Here is a 26,909-nt window from a genome sequence, read left to right as displayed (position 1 = left end):
ACGGGGGTGGCTTCATTGTGTCCGTGTCCAACTTCGTGTACAGACGTAACCACGTGTAGTGATGATCCGTACCGAAGACGTGTACCCATTACGAGTGTCCAACCTGTGGGAAAAAAAGACTATTGTGTTACTTCGAGGACGTGCAAAGTTAACAGGTGAGTGTTGTTTAATGAAAACCACATTACATTGTGTTGTGTTGTGTTGTGTCAGTACATGTTGTGGACAGTTGTCTAATGCATATTGTCTAATGCGTATTGCATTGTGGTTGTGGACAGTTGTCTAATGCGTATTGTCTAATGCGGATTACATAGTGGTAGGCAGTGATCCATCGAAGCGGGACATAGTAGAGAGAGACAGTAGAGAGAGAGAGCATGCGAGCGAGGTGCCGAGCGGCGCGGGTGGGGATAACTTCCCCTACTGGCGTTCGCCGTAATACGTTTTTGCCGAATAAGTGATCAGATCTCAGAGAGTATGTGTTGTAGGACCCATGTATATTAGACATTATTTTCTTGTTATGATGCATACTAGCACTTCCTAAAATATTGGATACTTTAACACCCTGTATAGGCCTACAGAGTGGAAGTTGAAGAAGTTGAATAGCCTTGCAGATTTTCAGAGCGAATAGCTCATATTGTATGTAACAATAAACTATAATACCATATTGTTGAAAAGTTCATAGTTTTTTTTTAGAAAAAAATGTTTTTTCCAAATGTTTAACAGCCTCTTATTAGATAACTAATTATTCCTGGTAGGATCGTGATTTTTGTCCACATCGTTAGGGAAACTAATAAGAAATAATTTATCCCTCTGGACGGTTTTCGTGTAAATTTAATTTTAAAAACCTCTAAATTGAAGCCATTGCATGATGCGAATTGGTTGCAACACAGGGCCAAAGAACAGCTCACCTACCGAGACACACCGAGTTCGCTGACTTCTTACATCTGTATCACGAGAAGAGTGTGTTAGCGGCGATGTTGCCGGATTGCTGAAACTTCAAATTTAATTTCCTAATTAACCGTGCATTTAATCACAAAACGTAATATAGGTTTTCTATTCACTTGATTGTATCCTATCGTCCTTTTCAATCAGCAATGTTATTTTACTTTCACTCTGTATAAACATTTGTCCTAATCTCAATATTTTCAGAGTTACACTAATTTGAAGTTGTTAGTAAAACAATTTTTTCTTTGGTTTTAAGGGTAAAAGAATATTAGAAATAGAGAATGAACTATTTAGAAGTATCATTTCTTTTATTGGCTGATGTTCTGAAGCTAAAAATGTGTTATTAATTACTTTGTACAGATTTGTTTTTCAATTTTTAACTAAAAAATACATAATTCTTACGTACTTATAACAAAATTTGTTGCAAATCATGCGACTTTAGGAAATTTATTCTTTACAGTTTAATTATGCATCCTGATGTACAGTCTTAAAGAATTTACAAGAGTGGCGTGATTTGTAACAACTGTTGTGGTAAATGCGTAAGAAAGTGTAATTTTGTAGTTAAAATTCGAAAAAAATAAAAAATAAAAAAATCTGTTCGAAGTAACTATGGAATTCACAACACATTTTTAGCTTCAGAATACTAGCTAATTAAAGAAATGATACTCCTAAATAGTTCCATCTTTATCTGTAATATTCTTTTACCCTTAAAACTCAAGAATAATGGTATTTTACAAACAACCACAAATTAGTGTAACTCTGAAAATATTGAGATTAGGACAAATGTTTATATGCCATTTTTTGCTCAGAATGTCTTCGGAAACAAGCTCCGTAAGGGACGGTAAATCCTGTTGAATCAGCCTGTATATGTATTTATATTCTTTTTAAAAGGGCGAAGATGACTTAAATATAGTGAAAAAGAGTAAATTTTCATTTTTTTTACCTTCAAAATTCCGATACTCTTGAAATGTGGAAAGAAAAAAAAAAAACAGTACATAAAGTTAACGCGCATTTTTTGCCTTGTCAGCCACTTTGATGCCATTATTTAAGCTCTGGTGCACAATATTTAAATGACAATATAATTTGATTGTAATTTTCCATATCTTAAAAGTTTTTTTTTTTTCAATTTTTTCCCGTTTAAAATGCTTTATGATATATAATATTTAATACACATTTTTGACCTTGTCAGCTGCTGTAGTGTCATTTTAAAGCTGTCTTGCACAGGATTTCTAAATTAGTCTAATCATTGATTTCAATTTCCTGTAGCTTCAATTTTTTGCTTTATTCCAAACATAAAGTTATATATCCTGGGAAATGTTAACATTACATGAATGATATTTGGAACACACATTCTTTAGGCTATTAGGAAACTTTTCTCTGAAAGAGAAATTTATTATCTTGTTACATTAAAAAAACGTGCATTTAGGAGTATATTTTCATAGAAGTTTTCAATGTTTAAAAGTGGCTGAGATAAATCCATTTTACTTTTTTCTCAAAATTTGGGCCCACATTTTTTTCTTAAACTAATCTCTAATTTAAGTTGTTGAAGCAATGATATTTCTACATACAAGAAAAGAAACGTGTGAATCAGTTAGGAAGAAAACTGTTAAATTTCGGTTAAAGGAGAGAAGTACACCAAAGAACACAATGTACCCGCTGTTGATTTGTAGTAGCCATTTTAATCATCTACGATTCTCATTTGTTTTTTCAGATTATGCATTGTTGATTGTCATATATGGAAACTCCTATCTTTTAATCATAATATAACCAGCAAGAAATTTTTCCTATCATAATAGCTTTATAATAATAAATTAATATTATCCATACCAAAACGGATCAGTCTGTTTATTGTATTGTATTTTATTTTATTGGGTTATTTTACGACGCTTTATCAACATCTAGGTTATTTAGCGTCTGAATGAAATGAAGGTGATAATGCCGGTGAAATGAATCCGGGGTCCAGCACCGAAAGTTACCCAGCATTTGCTCGTATTGGGTTGAGGGAAATCCCCGGAAAAAACCTCAACCAGGTAACTTGCCCCGACCAGGATTCGAACCCGGGCCACCTGGTTTCGCGGCCAGACGTGCTGACCGTTACTCCACAGGTGTGGACTGTATATTGTAGGATTTTCCCAAGAGTAGACTTATAAATCCTAGAGATCCGAATTTGGACTATGCTGTTGAGATGCGTCATGCAATTACTTTGTCCATCATGTTCTTAAAGGAAGTGGTTTGACCCAAGTATGCAATTTCTTGGACGTATTCCAGAAGTTCGTTATCTGCTAATGTGATGTCTACTTCTCTGCTTTTGTCATCAACTTACAAGCAAACATTCTGATGGGGGCAGATAAAAAAGTTATTTTTTTTTCTCTCACCATGTTAATAATATAAAAAGTAGTGCTTACACAAATTTTGGCCACTCGACCGCAATTACGAGGGCCGTAAAATAAGTTTGCTAGGGGCCGTTAACAGAAAGAATACAGAATTTTATTGGAAAAATTTATTGAAATAGACATAGCAAATGTTGAACTATTTTTCAACATATTTCCCACCAGAACTGAGATATTTGTCGTAATATCATGGGATTGACAGAGAAGTGCAGACGGCTGCCAAACGCTGGATCCGATCCCAGGCGGCTGACTTCTACGATACAAGGATACAAAAATTGATCCCATGGTATGACAAATATCTCAATTCCAGTGGGGGGGATATGTTGATAAATAGTGCAACAATTTCTGTATCTGTTTCAATAAATCTTTCCATGCAATTGTCTTTTTTTTTTATAAACAGGCCCAGGGAAAATCACTTTGACGGCCTCTTAATTACAGTCGAGTGGCCAAAATTTGTATAAGCATTTCTTCTGATATTATTAACATAGTGGAAGAAAAACATTTAACTTTTTTATCTGCCCCCATGAGAATATTTACTTGTAAGTCTTTGTCATCAACTTAGTCTTAAGGCCTACTTCTGAGATCAGGTTTTTTAAATTTTGTGTACCATCTCGTAACTATATGCTTGTTGGTTTTCACTTAATGTTAAGAAAGATAAAGATAGGGGAGACTCGTCCAATTTGGCAATATTTGTATCTTAACACAGTTTGTAGTTACACATTCTGAAATTAAATATTCCTCTATTATGGAATGTGTTTAAACATTAAATCCCAATAAAGCTCTGAAAGAAAATTGTACAAATCTAAATTACTTTACACATAACATACTAATAAATAACAAAGGGCATGTTTCTAGATTTGGTACTTCATCAGGATAAATTTGCAATAGTACAGGGGTAATTTGGCAGTAGGATTAAAAATAAAATTTTCAAAATAAAATAGTGGTACAAGGTTTATAAGACTTAATTTACTGGGACAAGAAGTCACTAAACATCATAAACACAAAACAAAAGCAAAAAAAAAAAAAAGAATTGAATGGATTTTTCCGACCACTCTTATTAACTATATTGAAGGGTTGTCTTTGAATTTCTTTTTCCGATAGCCCAAACCCAAGTTCTTGCATTTTGATTGCAAATGTCACCAGTTTTTGATCTTCCTCAACGATTAGAGCTATGGGTCTTCCTTTCTTAGGAATGACAACGTCGTCGGGTCCTGAGGATGCATACAGAAACCTCTTTAAGATGCTAAAGGGCACATTGTACTTCTTAGAAGCCTTAAAGTCGACGATCTATTTTTCAAAACACTCCCAACCGCAGCCCGCAAATCATCTTTGGAATATTTTTCAGAATAATGTCTTCGTTCCCTTGGCATATCTGCAACACACCACACACAATGCTGCATTGAAGACTGTAAAAATCCCTCATACGTCCCTACTCTTAAATTTTACCATCGAGTACACATTCTTGTTCAAAGACAGCAGCAATATATCACTATAAAGGAAAATGGCTAATTCACACGACCCTGGAGAAGACATTTTTTGCTAAGAAGAACATAAAACGAGCTAAGGCCTGATGAGTTATTAACACAAAATATTAATTATATAAATGGCTTACCTTATAATATGGAATCTCAGCTTTTGATATATAATGCACAAACATACGTAGGTAATGAACAACACTTTCTTTCAGTCTTTGTATACACACGTCCACACAATCACCACGTTCACAGGGAGTATTCAACACTTCTTTCTAATAGTAACAATATCTGCCACTATAATGCACGGATTCGAATGAAACTAAAACTAAAAGTACACTCAGATGTTGCACTCTATGAAGGTGTCATTGAACTTCTTAAAACTCTGGAGGAAATTTGGCAATAAAATAAATACAAGAATATTGCCAAATTTCCTATATTGCTAAATTTGCCGAGTTTCCCCTATTGCATTAAAAATTGTACTTTTTCGACCAGCTTCCCCCGAACTTCGCCGACAGGTGTTACGAGAAATGGTGATGAGATGGAAAGCAGAAATGTTGATGGAATGATGTCGAGGAAACTGGAGAACCCCGCCCCAAGTGTCATTATGGATTTTTCAATGACCGGGATCGAACACGGACACCCTGCGTGACAGGTTAATGCTCTAGACCACGCAGCCACGCCAAGGTCATTTTGTGTCGAACATCATGAGCAGGGATTTATGCAGGAGAAACTATTGAAATTTCCCGATAGGCGTTTATAATACATAGAATAAACACTAGTTGAGATTTCAATAGCTTTGCCTTCCGATCATTGAAAAATCCTAGTGACATTAATTGTCTTCTGGCAGGGTTATCCAGTTTTACCGTTAAGCATTGAGGTCATCCCATAAGGTTTCTATCTCTTCCATCACATTAGCATTTCTCCGATCACCGGTTAGTAACATGTGAAGGAGACTGGTCGAGGGGCTTTGGGATTATCTGCATGGGACCCTTGATAGAAAGAAAGTCCCAGCATGGTCAATCGGTGTTATGAGAATGCGCCTATAGATTTGAGTGGTAGGGAGAAAATGGTAGATTATTCATTGATAGAGTGGAGTGGACGTTTTCCATTGCTAGTGATAAAATATGGTTTCGTGACGTTTCGAAGATTGGTGTTATCTTCGTCATCAGATGAGAGGAAGCCTACTCGTTGGGATCGTTACATTCAGGTGTCTATATGACTGGTCAACGATTTATTTATTTATTTATTTATTCTTGTGTAGTTAAGGCCATCAGGTCTTCTCTTCCACAACACTAGTAATGGAAATACAATAATAGAAATAAACAGAAAAAAATACACTATATACAAAGTAAAGCTACACAAGAAATAAACAGAGAGAGAGAGAGAGAGAAAACACTATAAACAAAGTAAAGTCACACAAAAATATACACAGGTTGCACTCAGACAAATTTTAAATGAGTGATTAAGTATCATAATTAATTATATCCTAATTAACTAACATAAACAAGAAACTTGCAATTTTAATCTAGATAAAAAAAACACAAGTCAATACTTCTAGCAATATCTAAAAAACATTAACTAAGACAAAATTTTCCAATTTAAATTTGAATTGTCAGAAAGAAGAAGACTAGATGACAGCAATTATGAATCGGATTTTGTCACTGGTTTAGTCAGTTTTCTCTTTTTTCCTTTTTACTACTGTGTTTCCATTGTGTGTACACCGTTTTCACAGACAGTTTTTTTAAGATTATGTTTAATTTTTTATGCTCGACCATGCCGAAACGTAGTAATTATACACCTGGTAGCAGACCTTTAATGCATGCCATTAAAGTACATCTACTCATTAAAGATCAGGTCTTTCAGCCAATGACGACTCAGGTTATAACTGTTCAGCCAATGACAGGTCAGCTTTCTACCGTTATAAAACCGCAAGTATCGATTATTCTCGGATATGCAATCAAAAGAGAATTAGCAAAAAGTCACGGAGGCTGGAAATCCAATACTGTCGCAGAAGATTATGTTCTGTTACTATAATAATTAGCGTTAATTGTAAATAATATTCAAATAAATTCAATTTGTCATCTCGTTTTTCAATATCTAATTTAATTTCAATGTTATCTCTGTAGGTTCTTATGACCTAGCAAGGTCAATGTGGATATATATTCCTCGGAAAAAATCAATACTTTCGCGTCTGCGCAAATCTCACAACATACGGAACATTGCTGAAGGTCAGATACAATTAAAATTAATAATATCAAGTTAGAAATATGGTCGAGCATAAAAAGTCGTATGAAACTCGCCTATAATGGTAATTAAGAAGCTCGTATGAAAATTATGAAACTCGCTTGCGCTCGTTTCATAAATATCCATACTCACTTCTTAATTACCTTCAGTATAGGCTCGTTGCATAATGTACTATTATATAATTATTTTAACAGTTGTAATAGGTTCTTTATTCTGATTATATATTGGATAAAGGTTGGTAATGTTGTGATATGAGTAATATTGTGATAGTTCTTTTTCAGAATATATTACAATTTTACTGAGCGAGAGGAAGCTCGATTTTTTGTGTCAACGTATTAAGGGGATGTTCGTGGACAAGTTTCTGTAAAAAAAGTGGTCATTCTCTCGCTCAATAAAATTGTAATAAATTCTTAAAAAGAACTATCCCAAATATTACTTATATCACTGTATTACCAACCTTTACCCAACATACGTACAGGGTGATCCACCACTTACGGAGCTTATTTCCGAAGACATTCGGAGCAAAAATGTCAGATAAGCATTTTTGTCCTATTCTTAATATTTTCAGAGTTACACTAATTTGAAGTTGTTTGTAAAATACCTTTTTTTCTTTAGTTTTAAGGATAAAAGAATATTACAGATATAGAATTAACTATTCAGAAGTATCATTTCTTTAATTGGCTAGTGTGTTGTTAATTGCTTTGTACAGATTTTGTTTTTCAATTTTTAACTAAAAATTACATTATTCTTACTCACTTATCATAATTGTTATAGATCGTACGACTTTAGGACTTCATTCTTTTCAGTTTAATTAAGGATCCTAATATACAGTCTTGAAGAATTTACAAGAGTGGTGTGATTTGTAACACTTGTTATGATAAATGCGTAAGAAAAATATAACGTTGTAGTTAAAAATCTAAAAAGGAAAATCTCTACGAAGCAACTATGGAATTCACAACAAATTTTTAGTTTCAGAATACTAGCTAGTTAAAGAAATGATATTCCTGAATAGTTCAATCCTTGTTTGTAATATTCTTTTACCCTTAAAACTAAAGAATAATGGTATTTTACAAACAACTTCAAATTAGTATAATTCTGACAATTTTGAGATTACTTACATACTTACTTACTTACTTACTGGCTTTTAAGAAACCCGAAGGTTCATTGCCGCTCTCACATAAGCCCGCCATTGGTCCCTATCCTGAGCAAGATTAATCTAGTCTCTACCATCATACCCCACCTCCCTCAAATCCATTTTAATATTATCTTCTCATCTACGTCTCTCCCTCCCTAAAAGTCTTTTTCCCTCCGGCCTCTCAACTAACACTCTATATGCATTTCTGGATTCGCCCATACGTGCTACATGTCCTCCCCATCTCAAACGTCTGGATTTAATGTTTCTAATTATGTCAGGTGAAGAATACAATGCGTGCAGTTCTGTGTTGTGTAACATTCTCCTGTAACTTCATCCCTCTTAGCCCCAAATATTTTCCTAAGCACCTTATTCTCAAACACCCTTAACCTATTTTCTTCTCTCAAAGTGAGAGTCCAAGTTCCATAACCATAAAGAACAACCGGTAATAGAACTGTTTTATAAATTCTAACTTTCAGATTTTTTGACAGCAGACTGGATGATAAAAGTTTCTCAGCCGAATAATTACACGCATTTCCCATATTTATTCCGTGTTTAATTTCCTCCCGAGTATCATTTATATTTGTTACTATTTTGAGATTAGGACACAAATTAATAAAAATAGCAATATTGTTATTTATGTCTAAAAGTTAATAAAAGTTATTGTATTGTGATTCATTTTTAATTAAAAATATTCTTATAATATTTTTCCTTAAAATGAACATGGTAGAAATTATTTGAGAAAACTGCTCTCCCATGTTAAATTCCATGTACAGTACTTTTTGATTTATGCAGTGTATTGGAATATATTTATAAAACCAAGACCTTATTAAAGTGGGATCCGCCGATATATCCTCAAGTCGGAAGAGGTCCACTATTTCAAACGCTTGGGAGCCACTGGACTATGATCGAGGATGAATCTGGCTGGAAACCGAAGTGTAAAACAATAAAGTGTGGAATACTAAGGACTATCGCCCGCAGCCTGCTCATGGACAAGTGAACACATTGGTTTTGTAATAACGTGGGTAGGGAATATATTAAGGAATATGCGTGTATTGACTCAGGAACCCCAACAGGCCTACCAACCTCAGGAGCGAAATTCCTTGTAGGAGAATCGTTATTAATTCCGTCCACATGGGCTTATTCAAATATTGTTTCTCTATATTGGGTCAGTATAAAATTGCTTTTCCCACTGCCTCCGTACATCAAATATTGGGTCCCCAAGCACAGTTTCCAATATAAAAAAGGGGGGGGGGTTGTGGGGCGGAAAGAAGTTTTGGAACGGAGGAGGGAATTTTTGTGTGTGTTTGTAACTAAAGCTGAACAAATAGTTTATCTGTGTGGAATGAAATGAGTGCAAGAGTTTAGTTGACGTAATTGTGTTTGCTTCAGCTGTCGTGCGACGCGCCGGACTTAGCCCTCCTACACCCCCTTTTGGGGGGATGTTCCGCGCGCATGCCCAGAGTCGCTCCGGCTCAGGATCCTTTTACGGGACGCATTCAGTTGGAGGAGGGACACGAGAGAGCAGGGTGCGGCGCGTTCGTCAGCTGTTCTCTTCACAAAAACAACGTAGCGTGTAAAAAGTGGCTCCATGTTGCAGTGTGGTGAGAACAAGTGAAGGTGTTGTTCCGCGCCATTTCCGTTCATCACAAGGACACCAAAATTCAGCGGACTACACGTGAGTACCGAGATTTGCTTGGCGCCGGATGTGGCGTCGTGAAATACTATGTCAAGTGGTTGGTTCATGTCCTCGTCATCAGGTGCATCTTTGCAGTTTGTTTTCTGCGCAATAAATTTAATGTTCTGTCAAATTTTTAAGTTAAAACACTATAAATACGTATACGAAGAATTTTGTTGATAAGTCCCAAATGATAAAATTATTTGCTTCCCTACGGTCCATATGAGAAAAAATATATGTATGTACAGTATTTATTCACACTGCAATGGGTATATACCCGGTGGCAGTGGTAACTAATTACACTCAATAATGACAATAATAAACTTGTTAATTAAAAATACACTTAATAACAATACCAATAATTAATACTAATAATAATAATAATAATAATAATAATAATAATAATAATAATAATAATAGGGAATATCCTAAATTAAATGAAGCACTATCACTTAAAATAACATTTAAAATAAATCTAATTTGTATCTTAAATCTAAGTTCGAACTAAAACCCACGAGTATGATATGTTCATATCTGCACAAGTACCTTTCCACATTACACTCATTTCGCTGTCAACTCACTCACTGCACTGGAACTACGACACTTTTCACTGATTCTATCCTGATTTCACTAACACTTCAAAAACATTTCACTGTTCAAATACTTTGCACTGCCACTATAAACTATAAGGCTTCCCTGACAGGAACACGTTTCACTGACACAACACACTTCACTGACACAGCATAATTCTTCACTGATACAACACTTCAATAACAAAATATCATTTACATCCTTTACATACTGTGTATAATTATCGTCTATTAGTAAAGTCCTTAAGCCTATTTTTAAATACATTTTTGGTTGTTGGTAAAGCCTTTAGTAAGTCTGCAGGTAAAGCATTCCAGTCCCTGATAGTACGATTGAGAAAAGAAAACTTTCCAGTGTCCGTCCTCTGTCTTCTTTCCCTCAATTTATATGAGTGGTCGTTCCTTGAAGAGTAATATACAGTAAACATAAAAATTTCAGTAATATTTTCGAAATACATATTTAGACTTACCACGTGCTATTTTCTTTGCATGTGCTGAATATTTAGTTACGTTTTATTTCACCGTTGTAAGGAACATTTTGTGTTCACGAATAAGGAAATTCCTTCGCGTTAAATTTTGTGTGATCCCAAGACACATATGAAACACACGAGGAATATAATTGCAAGTCGTTGAAGGGAAAGCCTTTGCAGAGTCGATATGCTTGTGGGAGGTTTGATTTCGTAAGAATAATTTATATTACCACAGTCAGAATATGAACGAATTCAAGTATTTTAATTTAGGAATTTATTGTACGGAAGTTCAGTGCATAAGTGGATTTTTTTATCAACAATACCTACTTTCCATATTTAACATTTTCTGAACATATATATTGGTATATGTCAGTTGATTATTTTATTATTATTTTCATAATATAAATTACGCCTGTAAAATTCCTTTACACGGAAAATAGACCACTAGAAATATTTATAAATAATTTTTATACAATAGTGCCAAAAGTTGATTTTACCCTCTGTTATCTGTGCGTAAAATAAGACTTTGAAACAGTAGTACGTAAAAAAGTAAGTAAATACTTTACGTATTGCTATTAATTTTACCGACTGCCAAAGAAAATAAAATATCTAATATATAAACTTCATTCAATAAGAGATTAATGCGTTACTCAATATTTCATAACGTAAATATTACACGTAACATAAATAAGTAACGAATTTAACATTCATATTTACTGTACATTATAGCCCGTGTTATTCAGAAGTTACTTTTTTTTTTCTCTCTCACTGTTATATTCGCTTTAACATCTTTGTTCATATCACGAGTTAATCTTTTGGGTGAAATCCGAAGGCCTGTTTGCTATTGTTGAGACTGGTTCTATTGTTGTGAACCTGATGGTGTCTAGATATATTACTGATTTGTTATGAATATGATTTCGGTGATGAATGAGGCCGGTGATATTCAGGGATGCTGTGGCCCGAATTTCCTGGCATTTGCCTAACGCATGAGGAAAAACCCTGAAAAACCTCAACCAGGAATCGAACCCGGGCTCTCTGCGTAATAGACCAGCATGCTGACCTCTACACCACAGATGTGGTCAAAGTTATATTTAAAACTCATTACAATAAGATAATATAGCATTCAACTTTTTCTAACCGAATTTTTGATTACATGACCGGTTTAGATGAAATTGTAATTATGAAGAAACAGGCTGTATTCCACGAATACTTATTTCGTAATGGTTTTGAGTTTAGGCGGCCGTGAAATCGTGATCTTACAACCTCTCCAACTTGAAATATTTATTTATAAAAATTTGTGGTATCGTAGAAAAACATTGTATGAGACACATTCGTAAAGTTATCTTTTTGACCCTTTATACTCGTTCCAAAAAGAGTACCATAAATAACTACAGTTTGCAAGCATATAAGAAAATTATAGCAGACTCCACCACTTACATGTAAAGCATGATTAAGTAAAAAGTGGTTGTTACGAACATAAATTCTGTGGCCGGGAGGAAAAAGGTCTTAAGTAAAAATTTTATACTTTTCAGGAGAGCAGTAGAAAGATTGAAATTGGTGTCAATTATAGAATTTTTTAATTAAGAGCTTTTTTCTGGATATTATTTGTTTATATTTCTTCTAAAATAGGTTATGTTGCTCATTTAACAATTTTGTTGATTATTTCCAAAAATAGCTGCACTTAAGCCCCTTAAGACTAAAACCCAAACTGAGTAGAAGGGACTATTTAAACATAGGACCTTTTTCATGTCAAAATAAATGAGAAATGTAAATTATTAGGAATGAAAAATGGGTCTTAAACAATTATAGGACTGTTTACCCTGGCGCTTAATGTTTTAAAAGGAAAGGGCATCAGTATGTGATAAAATGGCTAAAATACAAGTTAGACCTTTTTAATAGGGAAGCATGGAAAGTAAACATGTGACGGTTTGTAAGAAATAAAGTATTGCATATTCTTAAGTCCTTTATTCTATGTGTTCTCGATTCAAAAAGTACTTAGGCCATTTGGTAACGCTCTGTAAATCCAGTCAGGAGTCTTATTTGACTTTAGCCGTTTTACCAGATTGTAGAGAATTGTTTCCGCTTACAGAATATATAAAAATCTCATTTTCACAAAAAATTGACATAAGACCTTTTTCCTCCCGGCCACAGAATTATATAGGAATACGGTATATTGAAAGTAGGAATAGGCTGTTTTCATACAGTACAGAAAAATATCATAATGGTATGACAGTTTCCCAATTTTCGAACGTGTTTTAGCAATCCAGTACAGCACCATTTTGACCTAAATTATATAGAAAGATGTTTTGTCATGAAATAATATTTTGTGGTTATTTGAACGTAAGTAATTGTCGTCTATTTGAATTTAAGTTAATGATAATCTAAAGCCAGTAGGTCATTAATTCCATGACAGCAGCTGAAATTCGAACTGTGAACCTCTTGAATGTAAGTCGCATTCTCTGACTGTGTGATTGTTACCGCGCCGAACTGTCAAGTCTGTCGGAAAGTTGACTGCGGTTGAAATCGAGTGGGACTACTTGATAAAACATCGTCATCGTGTTGCACTTTCCAGAACAAGAAAATTATATTGAAGAAATAATAGTCCATTCTGACGGAAATAGTGGAGGGCGATGGTGAACATGCGGAGTGAGTCATACCGAACTGAAAATGTATATGGATATGTATAAGGATGACAGTTCCGATCGTCTGTCTGGTATATTTTGTAGACTTATTAAGTTAGGCCTATTGTATTTATGCAGCTTATTATAATCCAAATTGAAAGCATATTCTGTTTCATATAGGCTACTATAATTTTGACATACGTAAAGAAACCAAGTGTGTTTATAGAGTGAACCGTAAGTAATGTGATTAATTTCAGACAAAAAAAGTTTGATACAATTTTGCTCGTTTTTGCTTCCTTTTCGAGATAAAATTGTTTTATATGTATGTATAATGTATGTATTTATTAACACTACAATTGGGTATACACCCGGTGGCAGTGATATATAATATACAATAATTACAATTACAGAAATAAAATAAAATAAACGTAAATCTATAAATATTAGATGCAATAAATCTAGGACTATAAATAAAAACTATTCTATAATAACGCCTTTGATAAGCAAAAGTAAATCTAACTTATAAGGAGGCCTACTTCTATTTCACCCAAATATTACCAATTTAAATAATTACATATCACCTTAATTAATTACATACCAACTTAATTACATATCATTGTAATTAATTACATATCACCCTAATTTATTTACATATCAACTAAATTACATATCATCTTAATTAATTACATATCAACTTAATTAATTCCATATAAACTCAATTAGTTATGACACAACTTAAATAATTACACTGCACCTCCAATTACATTTTCAGTGTAATCTTCTCAACCTTTCCTTAAATGTATTGATTTTGAGAGGACCACCCTGAAAGATTGCCGCAGGTAAGCTGTTCCAGTCTATTATTGTGCGGTTAACAAAGGAAAATTTTGCCACGTCCGTTCTTTGTTTTCTACATTTAAACTTCCTAATGTATTAAACTTCCTAATATGAAACATTTCATAGCGTGTTCTAGGATAGTAACTGAGTTCATTCCCAATATGCTCAGTCAATTTAAGAGAGCAGTGTATTATGATTAGGGCTAGGATTTTGATGGCCTATAAATCATGAAAAAATGTCCTAAAACAAGGCATTTTTTAACTAAAAATCTTTCAAAAATGACCTTAAAAATGCCTTAAAATTGACCTTACATAATTGGCTTAGTAGGAATATTAATATTCAGACTAGTAATTAAATGAAATCATAGTACCAACATTAAAGTTTATTTAATTTTACATAATTTTTCTAAGTAGTACACTTTAATTAATTATTTTACCTGATGTAGTTCCACGTAGTCCACCACAAGGCCACTCTTATCCGGAATTAGCAGGCATAGAGGAGTCTATATTGAAGGGGTGGTTGGACTGATCCATTACGTGGGGTTTACTGCGTTAAAATGGCAATATTTGTGTAGAAAAACGATTAAAATAATATACAAAATAATGGGTATTAATTGACAAAATATGTAGAGAAAATATCGAAGGAAATAAATAATATTTTACATTAATAATGGGGGTTTATGGCCAAAATTAAATGAAAATACCCCAGAAATGACCGAATAAAACAAAAAATGCTCTTATGAGTTGTAAGAGGTAAAAATGCAAAAAAATGCCCTAACAAATATGTTTTAAAACACTCAGTTTAACACTAAAGCAGCAATGTTTCTGGCATACTAGAAAACAAATGCAATTTCATCAAAATCCTAGCCCTAATGATGAATGATTGAAATATTTTAGTTTTTTTTCCTTTAAATGAGGAGAAATTTGATATGAACAAATGTAACATTGTAAAATTCCTCTGTAGAACGAAAAGTTACATTTGTTGGGATCAAATTTCTGCACTAAAAGAAAGGGGCATTGAGTGGTAAAAATCTCATTAGAAGTAAAATGTTAATCGAAAACAAAATTTTGGATCAAGTTTCAACTTTTAACTGTTGTTGTGGAACTGAAATTTCTTATGATAGAAAAAAGAGGAAGTAAAATTAATGAGAAGATTATAGTGAATATGATGAAAAATCAGTACATTTTCAAAAACATATTTTTCCTCTAAAATACTCTCCCCACTTCATTTTTTCAAAACTGATCTCGAATTTAAGTTATTCAGCAATGATATTTGTACATAAAAAAAGAAAATTGTGCTTGAATCAGGAGAAAATTTTCAGGGTTCAATATTTCCTCTTTCTTCTCTTATTTCCTTGATCTCTCTTGTCTTTCGTTCTCCCCTGTTCTTCTCGGCTCTTCTTCCTCGGATCTTTGCCTTGCTTTTCTTTACTTCCTATCTTACTCTTGTCTGTATTATCCTCTGCTTTCATGCTGTCTCCTTTCTCCCTTCATTTTATATTCTCTTTCTTCTGCCATTTTCGCTCATCTTCTTTACCAACCTACCCTTCACCCCCCTCCCCTTTTGCCCTGTTCTTAGCCTTCTCTCCATTTATCTTACCTTTCTTCTTTCATCTTTCTTATCTTGTTTTTCTTCTTCTTCTCCTCTTAGCTTCCCTTCTCTTTGCCCTCATTTCCTACCCTTTCCACCGAAGATTATTAATAAACATTAATAGTATTTCCTTATCATCCTTCACCTCTTCCTGCATGTGGGCTATTCCATATCAAATCGATCAGTAAAAAACCTCGCATTTTTTCCCTATTTATACAAGCTGCTGGGGACAGTGCATTTTCAAAAATATACTATCGAAAGTCAAACGGTTTTCGTATTATTGAGCGACAAATTTAGCGTATTTTATAAAAACAAGCCTCTTTCAGCGCTCAGAACTCTGGAACCATTTACTGCAGAACATTGAACGGGAGCTCATTTTGAAGCTGACATTTGGTAGGTTATGATAAGAAGTAATCCTTATTTTTATTATATCCAGAGAGGCAGATAATCTGATTTTACTTAGTTTTAGGCTTTTTGCCCATTTGTAAAAATGTAAAAAATATTGAGAAAAAACCTTACATTATTAAGAGGTACTTCGGCGTTGTTTGCTTAGTGGCTCGGCAATAGGTTTCGGGGGTATTAAATAAATTATTTTCACACGCCTCGACTTGAACGGCTCAATACCGCACGCACTGGCCGAAAGCTGAAGATAAGCGAGTGTTTGGCGTCATTTTACTCCTGTGTTTATGAAAACTTGTGATAAAGCTAGCCCAGCTATGCGCTACTAGACGAAACATCACGTGTTTATGTCTCCTGGTCTTGCTTGTCTCGGCTAGCTCCCGCCTCACAGTCAGCTTGTTAGTTCACGCGCGTACTATTCATTTTCTTTATTTGATATTTTTAATACTTTCTTATCAACGGTGCATGAGTAAAAAATATGTGTTTATTTGTACTTTCAATGCGGAATCTAACCATATATTTTAAAAATATTTTTTCGTGGTCAAAGGCGTCTTAAGGGAACGCGCAGGTGAAATTACTAAATCTTACAGTTTTCATTTTTTTTCTCAAAGACCAAGGACACCAGAATAAAATTATGTGACACGTTTCCTTATTAAGATGAAATAAAAGGCAGGAATTTTTTTCAACGTGATTTTCTTTAATTTTCGACGTGTGGAACCATTTACATATTGATTAATTAAATTAATATATAAATGGTTCCACACGTCGAAAATTAAAGAAAATCACGCTGAAAAAAATTCCTGCCGTTTATTTTATCTTAATAAGGAAACGTGTCACATAATTTTATTCTGGTGTCCTTGGTCTTTGAGAAAAAAAATGAAAACTGTAAGATTTAGTAATTTCACCTGTGCGTTCCCTTAATGAAGAAAAATCTAAATTTTTCCATTTCCATAAAAAGTAAGAAAAACTGTTTACATGTCAATATAAACTTTAATTTCTTAGCATCAAAATAAACCATGATTTTGATCATTGGGTGAAAGGGTTTCGGAGCCACAACAGTTTAAATTTGCTAATTTTATGAAAATACGATAAATTTAAATATTTTTAGTTTAAACACTATGAAGTTCTGACGCCTCAAACTTTGCACAAAGCATTGTATCACAGTTCTCTACGGACAAAAAAATTTCATTGTATTTAAAAATTCCAAGGTCAATTTTCTCTATATTTCGGTCGATTTGAGATGGAATAGCCCATGTGTTCCTTCTCTTTCCCATTATCCCTTTCTTATCTCTTTTTCTTTCCCCTCTTTCTTCCTAGTCCATCTCTTTCTGTTCATCGCCGTCTCCTGTTGGTTTTCCTTATTTGAAACCTTCGAAACTCTCCTTCTATTAATTGCTTTAGCAATGTAGGTAGTCCCATACAAAATCGTCCTTCATTAATAGAAATACAATTTTTGTGTTATTTCAATCCTGTTTGAATTTCCCTGAGAGGAGATGTACGTAATTTCGAAAGAGCGTGAGACAAAAAGTTTAGGAATTACGAGTTTACTCGTTGTGAAGACTGGTTGCGGTTTGTGTGTTCCATCGAGTTAAATTAATATTATGAGTTTTCCTCTGCTGTCGTGTTTTATTCGTATTTTTTGAAAACATGTTTCACGTTAAAACAATAAACACTCCATAATGAATACACGAGCGATTTAACGAATTAAAAATAAAGAGGTATGCGTTATTAGTGCTGCTCTAGGCTTACAGCGGGATTTGGTTTTTAGTAATTTTACAGTTTCTATTTGCAGGAAACAATTTTGTTATTTCTGAGAAATGGAGAGCGCCTCACAAGTTATATAAGTTGAATTCGTTTACAGTTTCAGTATTTCTCTCTCCGTGTCTACATATACTTAGGTAGGCTATGTATGAGAAAGAGACAGATAGAGATTCCTAGATCATTAGACAAAGTACATGAGAGTGTACCATGGATTGGTATTGTTGAATCTGCACGATTCATCAGAACCAAGGACATTTTTTTTATCAATAATAGAGGATAACCCAATAAATGTCTCCTCTTTTCTCTTCTCTTTCTTGTATTTTCCGTTCTCCAAAAGAATGCACTGACAGATTCGAAAATTCACACAAAAGTTATTCGTAAAAGAACAGGAATACAGGAGGAAGAAAAGAGAAAACGAATAAATAAATAAATAAATAAATAAATAAACAAATAAATAAATAAATAAATGAATGAATGAATGAATGAATGAATGAATGAATAAATAAATAAATAAGCAAGCAAGCAAGCAAGCAAGCAAGCAAGCAAGCAAGCAAGCAAGCAAGCAAGCAAGCAAGCAAGCAAGCAAGCAAATAAATAAATAAATACATTTTTAGTAGGTTATTTTACGACGCTTTATCAACATCTCAGGTTATTTAGCGTCTCAATGAGATGAAGGTGATAATGCCGGCGAAATGAGTCCGGGGTCCAACACCGAAAGTTACCCAGCATTTGCTCATATTGGGTTGAGGGAAACCCTGGAAAAAACTCAACCAGGTAACTTGCCCAGACCGGGAATCGAACCCGGGTCACCTGGTTTCGCGGCTAAACGTGCTAACCGTTACTCCACAGGTGTGGACAATAAATAAGTAAATAAATAAATAAATAAATAAATTTCTAGTAGGTTATTTTGCGACGCTTTAACAACATCTTAAGTTATTTAGCGTCTGAATGAGATGAAGGTGATAATGCCGGTGAAATGAGTCCGGGGCCCAACACCGAAAGTTACCCAGCATTTGCTCATATTGGGTTGAGGGAAATCCCGGAAAAACCTCAACCAGGTAACTTGGCCCGACCGGGAATCGAACCCGGGCCACCTGGTTTCGCGGCTAGACGTGCTAACCGTTACTCCACAGGTGTGGACAATAAATAAATGAATAAGTAAATAAATAAATAAATAAATAAATAAATAAAGACGATAATAAGAAATATAGGAAAATTGACAGGGGATTTAAAGAAATTTAAAAGTTTGCATGAAATGTATATTCTAGAATTATTTTTACTTATTTAGTTAATCTGGCGGAACTAAGGCCACCAGGCCTTCTCAACCACACCATCAAAATACAAATAGATATATACAGAAAACAAATGCAGGGAGAAGAAGTAAAGAAGAAATGGAAATACATTTACAGATACAAATACAAAAAGCACAAATGCAAAAAAAAAAAAAAAGAGAGAGAAATAAAAGAAAATACATTTAAACAGTGGTAGTAGAAAGATAAGATCGTCGGCCTCGGTAGCTTCATTGGTACAGCGCTGCTCTTCTATGCTCGAGGTTGCCGGATTCGATCCCGGCCGTCCACACCTGTGGAGTAACTGTTAGCGCGTCTGGCCGTGAAACCATGTGGCCCGGGTTGGATTCCCGTCGGGGCAAGTTACCTGGTTGAGGTTTTTCCCGGGGTTTTCCCTCAACCCAATATGAGCAAATGCTGGGTAACTTTCGGTGCCGGACTCATTTCACCGGCATTATTACCATCTCATTCAGACGCTAAATAACCTAAGATGTTGATAAAGCATCGTGAAATAACCTACTAAAATAAAATAAATCGATCCCGGCCGAGGTCAATGGCATTTAAGTGTGTTTAAATGCGACAGCCTCATGTCAGTAGATTTACTGGCATGTAAAAGAACTCCTGCGGGACAAAATTCCGGCACACTGGCGACGCTGATATAACATCTGCAGTTGCGAGCGTCGTTAAATAAGTCATAATTAAATTAAGATAAGATCATAATAGACACAATGGGTACTAATACAGTATATTCAATGGTTGAGCTATTTGATCTTTTTCCATTGCTAATTTTCAAAATTGTAGCACAACGTTCAGAAGAGTGGATCTCTCTTCGCCGTCAGGTAAAACCTACTGTGGAGATCGTTACAAACGGTCGTCGATCAGTCAGACAGCCTAGCTGTTTGTAACAATCCCCACAGTAGGTTTTCACCTGGCGACGAAGAGAGATTCCCTCTTCGAAACGTTGTGCTACAATTTTAAAAATTAGCAATGGAAGAAGTCCAAACAGCTCAACCATTGAACAATTCACCGTTGCTCTCCCCCCCCTTCATTAAGGTCAATACAGTATATTGTCTACCTAATATATTAGTGATTAAGAAAAATGATAAAAAATCTAGAAGTAAGTAGCTGACTGTGCATATGTAAAGCGGAACAAAACAGTAACAATTTCGAAACAAGTTCGAATTATCGAATTAATGTAATAAAATACAATATTCGAAATAGTCCTTTTAGTTCAGTTTCCACCTGAGCTACAGTCCGCATCACCGTTTTTGGCGTGTGAAATACGTAATGTTAACGTTAAGTGCGAGTCTTTTACATTTGCCGCAGTCAATCTGACAACTGTGTTTGGAAAATGGCTGATTTGACATGTATAGTACCATTCTCAGCTGCACTACCAACATGCTCACAAACTGGGCAATATATATATATATATATTTATATATATATATATATATATATATATATATATATATATATAGAAGACACTCCAAAAACGCTGGCGCCAGCTGTAATACACGTAATGAAAAGTTGTATCTCTTTTCATAATCAGCTTCCTTTAATTCAAATGTCGTTAGCAGTTTATAATGGTACATTTTCGTAAGATCGTGTAAAATGTTGCAAGTAGTGGTGCATGACCTTTCTTAGCACATTATCACTGTTGGCTGATAACGGGTTTTGGCTTTCATAAAGAACCTGACCAATCTGAATATCAATAATTATTCTTGGTCTTGGTGACTTATTCTTATCGTTAACCGAACCACTTTACTCTAATTAATGCACTATAAGAAAATAGTCCTATGCACCTATGATTGAGGTTCTGGCTGATATGTACGTCTATTATCAGGCAGTAAATCTCACTTGACGATATATGTCAGGGGAAGAACAATAATTGTTTGTAAGCTTATACATCTGAAGTCTGATGTAGCTAATCGTCGATGTATGCAATGGAGGGGGAAAGAAACTGGCCACCCTACCTCATTATCTTCTGGCCTAGTTGCCTCATAAGTGGTGCCATATTGGTACCACTTGTGAGGTTCATACCCGTCTTCGAACAGTTGACTAAACGGAAGGGTAATAAAATTGTCAACGAAGGAAAGCGCCTTTGTCCACCGTGCGGAGAAAAGGACTCCTATAGACATATTTTATTGCAGTGTGTTGTATTGGAACATATCCGGAGAAAATTTCTACCACCCTCGATGCCAAGTCAGAATAGGAGTTCGCTTGCTTGTCTTAACCTCATGAGGAGTAGAGGATACGAACAAAAGACTGGATTGTTCCTCTTGAAGGCGAGGCAGATTAGAACTTCAGCTGTTGAAGTTTGTGATGAGAACTGACGAAGGGATAATGGTATCTACTCAATTATACACTTTTATGTCTGTTTTAGGTTAGGATATATTATATAATGTGTTTTGTAAGACTTGTTTTAGGTACAAAGTACGTACGGTCAGGAGACCCGTGCATTGAATTTAAGAGAAAATTATGATAATATAACATCTGTAGCCTATGTATAATATTACTCAATAAATCCATCTATCTAGTCGGCCTGGTTGGCGAGTTGGTATAGCGCTGGCCTATGCCTAAGGTTGCGGGTTCGATCCAGGGCCAGGTCGATGGCATTTAAGTGTGCTTAAATGTGACAGGCTCATGTGAGTAGATTTACTGGCATGTAAAAGAACTCCTGCGGGACAAAATTCTGGCACATCCGGCGACGCTGATATAACCTCTGCAGTTGCGAGCGTTGTTTAATAAAACATAACATGACATCCATATATCTATTAAAAAAAAAAGATGCAACTTTGTCTAAAATCTTCTTAATCCTCCGGTAGCGAAGTTCCTACTCCATTAATAACAACATTGAACCAAAGCAATTCTTATGTGAAAATTGAAACGTTACAATTTTTCTCTCTCGTACTTTGAACATTGACTTCCATGTCGAATCAACTTTCAATAAATTATATTAGGTAATTTTGCGGTATGCAGACACGTAACTTCAAAAGGTAAAAACGGAACGGGCCTAATCATTGTTTGGTGAAAGAAGACAAGGGAAGTGCTAACCAACGCTGCAGCGCCTGCAGTTCTGACGTGAAAGTTGATCACTTTTGGTTGAAGCATGATATTCGTGACATATTTAAACCGAGGTGGGTGGAGCAGATCGCCCGGAGATCCGTCACATAATGCTAGCGATTGGCGGTGAAGGTGTCTAGTATTACCATTGACATTGTTCGACCTTGTAATGAGGACGTGCAGTAATTAGCGTTGTAACGGGATACGGTCGGTTTTGTGGGGTGGCGGCATCGCATCTCGTGTCGCACTGGCATGATACCGGCCTGCAGGGCCGGGAATTATGGTTGTTTTATATCAGGGGGCGCATGCTGCATGATGCCTCGGCTTTCTGTGGTACAGACCCGGGATCGGATCTCAACGAAGCACAGCAAAATTAATTGTGGAAAGTGAGGAGTCGGAGTGGCATTTTTCTGCGCATTTCTGTCCAATCGTGGGTACATCCCATCATCTGTTGTTCTTAAATTATATTTTTCTGTGCTTTAACCAAAATCGCCCAGAAAAATTAATGTATAGGCCCTAATACAATATAATACTTATTTACAAATGACTTTTGTGCGGGATCGTGCGTATTTGCTTGCTTTCCGCACAAAACCAATCCGCAGAAAGTCTAAAATTCCACATTCAGTATTCCCAACCTAACACACATAACGATTTCCCTCTTCTTACCGCTTAAGCGCGACATTCATTTTACTGCTTTAGGCTTTTAACATATTATTTTTAGAGACGTTTAACATCGTAATAATTATAAATTGGAAACTTACCACTGCAATTTCACCTAAATTGAAATGTTAATTATTGTTTTTAAATATTTTCAAAAATTAAGTAAAGTCTACTACTCCACGAAACTTATTGCATTCCTGATACAAGTAACATTAAGGAAGCCGTGAAAAAATCAACAAGATTCCAGATGCCGATGTTATTACTGCAATATGCTATGTAAATAATATTGTTAAAATTTTAAAATGAAAAATAAATCATTACATAACCTTACCGTTTGTTTCAAGTTCGAATTTATAGACTGGGGGGAAAAAAACAGACGTATGTCACGGCCTACTGGAATATAGTAAACACAGAAAACATTTTATAGCAACAATGTTGAAGATAGATATATTTGTTTTCCAAAGTTGCCGTCATTGAACAGAAACCAAGATGGAGATTTCATTGCAACTAATTAGAAATTCCTCTTTCAGGTATGTAATAAACGATCTTCGCACAAAATAATGTACGATACACGAGCGGTATGTTTGTTTTCATGTTCTCGGAAATTAAAAAAGCTCAACTACGTTTCGCTTTTTCAATCTTTTCCTCGAACATGAAAACGTCAACATACCGCTCTTGTAACGCATATTACTATTAGAGAACCCAGAGATTCATTGCCGCCCTCACATAAGCCCGCCATCGATCCCTATCCTCAGCAAGATTAATTCAGTCCTACCATCATATCCCACTTCCCTCAAATCCGTTTTAATATTATCCTGCCATCTACGTCTCGGAGCCACCGGCGTGGCTCAGTCGGCTAAGGAGCTTGCCTGCCGGTCTAAAGTTGCGCTCGGGCGCGGGTTCGATCCCCGCTTCGGCTGATTACCTGGTTGGGTTTTTTCCGAGGTTTTCGCCAACCGTAAGGTGAATGCCAGGTAATCTATGTCGAATCCTCGGCCTCATCTCGCCAAATACCATCTCGCTATCACCAATCTCATCGACGCTAAATAACTTCGTAGTTGATACAGCGTCGTTAAATAACCAACTTAAATAAATAAATCTACGTCTCGGCCTCCCCAAAGGTCTCTTTCCCTCCGGCCTCCCAACTAACACTCTGTTTGAATTTTTGGATTCACCCATACTTGCAATATACCCTGGCCATCTCAAACGTCTGGATTTAATGTTCATAATTATTTTAGGTGAGGAATACGATACAGTTTCTCCTCAAATATTAATAATTGTCAATTAATATTACAGAGATTATTCTGTAGGACAAATGAATAAATCTTTAATATTCTCATAGCTAGCAGTGCATATTCAGTACAGATTACTGTGCACTTAACTGCGGAATCCCGGCCAAATAAGTCACTCTGCTGAGTGCGCCCCTTGTATAATGGCAGTTGATTTGGACATAATACGTCAACATATATGCCTAGCTTGGAGTCAGGCCAAAAGAGAAACACTGAAGGAGAAGAGTTCGGTCCGGTGCTGTGGATTGCATTCGGCATAGCTCAGCGGTCAGAGCGCTTGGTACGTAGAACCAAGGACCTGGGTTCGACCCCCGGCGCCGGAGCGAATTTTTCTCCTCAAATATTAATTGTCAATTAATATTACAGAGATTATTCTGTAGGACAAATTAATAAATCTTTAACATTTGGACAAGTTAAAAGAATCCTTAAGTGCTCCCAGCTCTCTGTTAAACTGAGTTCTATAGGCATTTGAAAATTATCTTACATCATCATCATCATCATCATCCTTCACGAATTAGGCCTCTGTAGACCTGTTTTGGCCCCATCTAGCAGTCTTCTTAAAGGTCTTCCTGGTCGACGATGTCCTCTAGGTTTATATTGCATCATAATTTTTGGGATTCTTGAATTTTCCATTCTTCTTACATGATCTAACCAATTGAATTTGTATCTGCTGATTTTTTCTTCTACTGACTCTACTTCTAATTGTTCTAAAATTTCTTCATTCCTTTTTCGGTCTAAAAGAGTATATCCTGCTGTCCTCCTGAAAAATTTCATTTCCGTTGGTTTGATTCTGTTCATGTCTTTTTCCTTTAATGTCCAAATCTCGCTTCCGTATAAAAAGGAGGGTAATGATAGTGTATTATATATTTTTATTCTTGTAGATTTTTGTACTAATTTAGTTTTTAATGTATTGTTTATTATTCCTAGCATTTGTGTAAATTTGGTAATTTTCTTGTTCACATCTTTTTCATTTTGATAAGATATTTCACAACCCAGATAATTGAAATTTTGCACTTGTTCGAGGCATTGGTTATTGTGTATTATCTTACTTCTGACTGGGTCTTGTCCTAAAAATGCCATTACTTTTGATTTTTGTACTGAAATTTCCATCCCAAAATCTTTTAATATTTTATTTAATGTATACAATCCTCTTCGTAAATTATCCTCTGAATTGGAAATTATGACTTGATCATCGGCATAGAGTAAGGTATTTAATGTTAGAGCACTGGTTATTTTGATTCATGATGTGTAGATTTGGTTCCATTTGAAAATAATTTCATTTATATAAATCTATACTAATAATAAATCTGTAGCCGAAATTTTTCTGGTAATTTTCGATTTTCCAAAAATAATTGGTCCAAACATATATAATTAACCACCCTGAAACCGAAAATCGCATTTTTGACATTTTTGTTTGTATGTCTGTCTGTATGTTTGTTACCTTTTCACGCGATAATGGCTGAACCGATTTATATGAAAATTGGAATATAAATTAAGTTCGTTGTAACTTAGGTTTTAGGCTATATGGCATTCAAAATACTTTATTTAAAAGGGGGGTTAAAAGGGGGCCTGAATTAAATAAATCGAAATATCTCGCTTATTATTGATTTTTGTGAAAAATGTTACATAAAAAAGTTTCTTTAAAAATGATTTCCGATAAGTTTTATTGTTTACAAAATTTTGATAGGACTGATATTTAATGAGATAAATGAGTTTTAAAATTAAAATAACGCCATCTAATGAATTAAGAACAAATGACTTCGTCTATAAGGGGCCTTGGACATCAACAATCAAAAGCTATTAAACATAGCCTACAGAGAATGTTTCTGTGTTTGTATGAAGTAATATCGGAACCTAAATTAACCGATTTGTATAATTAATTATTATTTCACCATTGGAAAGTGTAGTTTCTCTAGATGGACATAATGCTATAATGTTATTACAGTAACGTCTGAGTAAATCAGGACAGGTAAGATTAAAATAGCTTCTTATGCACAGAAAACTTGATAGGTTATTCTGTATATTCATTTCCTGTATTTCTGAAAATAATGTTTATGAACATATTCATTTTTATCTCAGAGAATTAACGAACAACGAGAGTGTATTGATTTAGTATGCAGTAATAGTACGTTAGCTTAGCAATCCATTATTTTATAATTCAAATTTTAACTATGCTCAATTGAATTGTGTTAAAATACATAAAATATATATGCAATAAATGCAATGCAAAAAAATTGGGTAATGATCCAAGCAGATTATGTTGCGCTGTTGTAGGCTAAAAGCTGTTCCTCCTGAGATTCAAGAGCTCCCACAACAAATTAAAAGCTTTCTAATTCGAGTACATCCGTTATCAACACACTTTTTACATAATATAATATAATATAATATAATATAATATAATATAATATAATATAATATAATATAATATAATATAATATAATATAATATAATATAATATAATATAATGTAATGTAATGTAATGTAA

General features: G+C 34.7%; 1 protein-coding gene across 1 annotated transcript in view; it reads left to right on the top strand.

Moving 5' to 3' along the window:
• Positions 1-9,592: 9,592 nt before the first annotated feature.
• The window catches only part of LOC138694979 (LIM domain only protein 3-like), a 262,976-nt gene continuing 245,659 nt past the window's right edge, over positions 9,593-26,909 (top strand). The window contains exon 1 of the mRNA XM_069819209.1: positions 9,593-9,861. The gene's annotated coding sequence lies outside the window, so the exon portion shown is untranslated. The remainder of the gene's footprint in view (positions 9,862-26,909) is intronic.

This window comes from Periplaneta americana, chromosome 2 (assembly GCF_040183065.1).
Source record: "Periplaneta americana isolate PAMFEO1 chromosome 2, P.americana_PAMFEO1_priV1, whole genome shotgun sequence".
Classification (NCBI taxonomy): domain Eukaryota; kingdom Metazoa; phylum Arthropoda; class Insecta; order Blattodea; family Blattidae; genus Periplaneta; species Periplaneta americana.
Note: the sequence above shows the minus strand (reverse complement) of the source record. Positions and strands in the feature narration are given on the sequence as shown.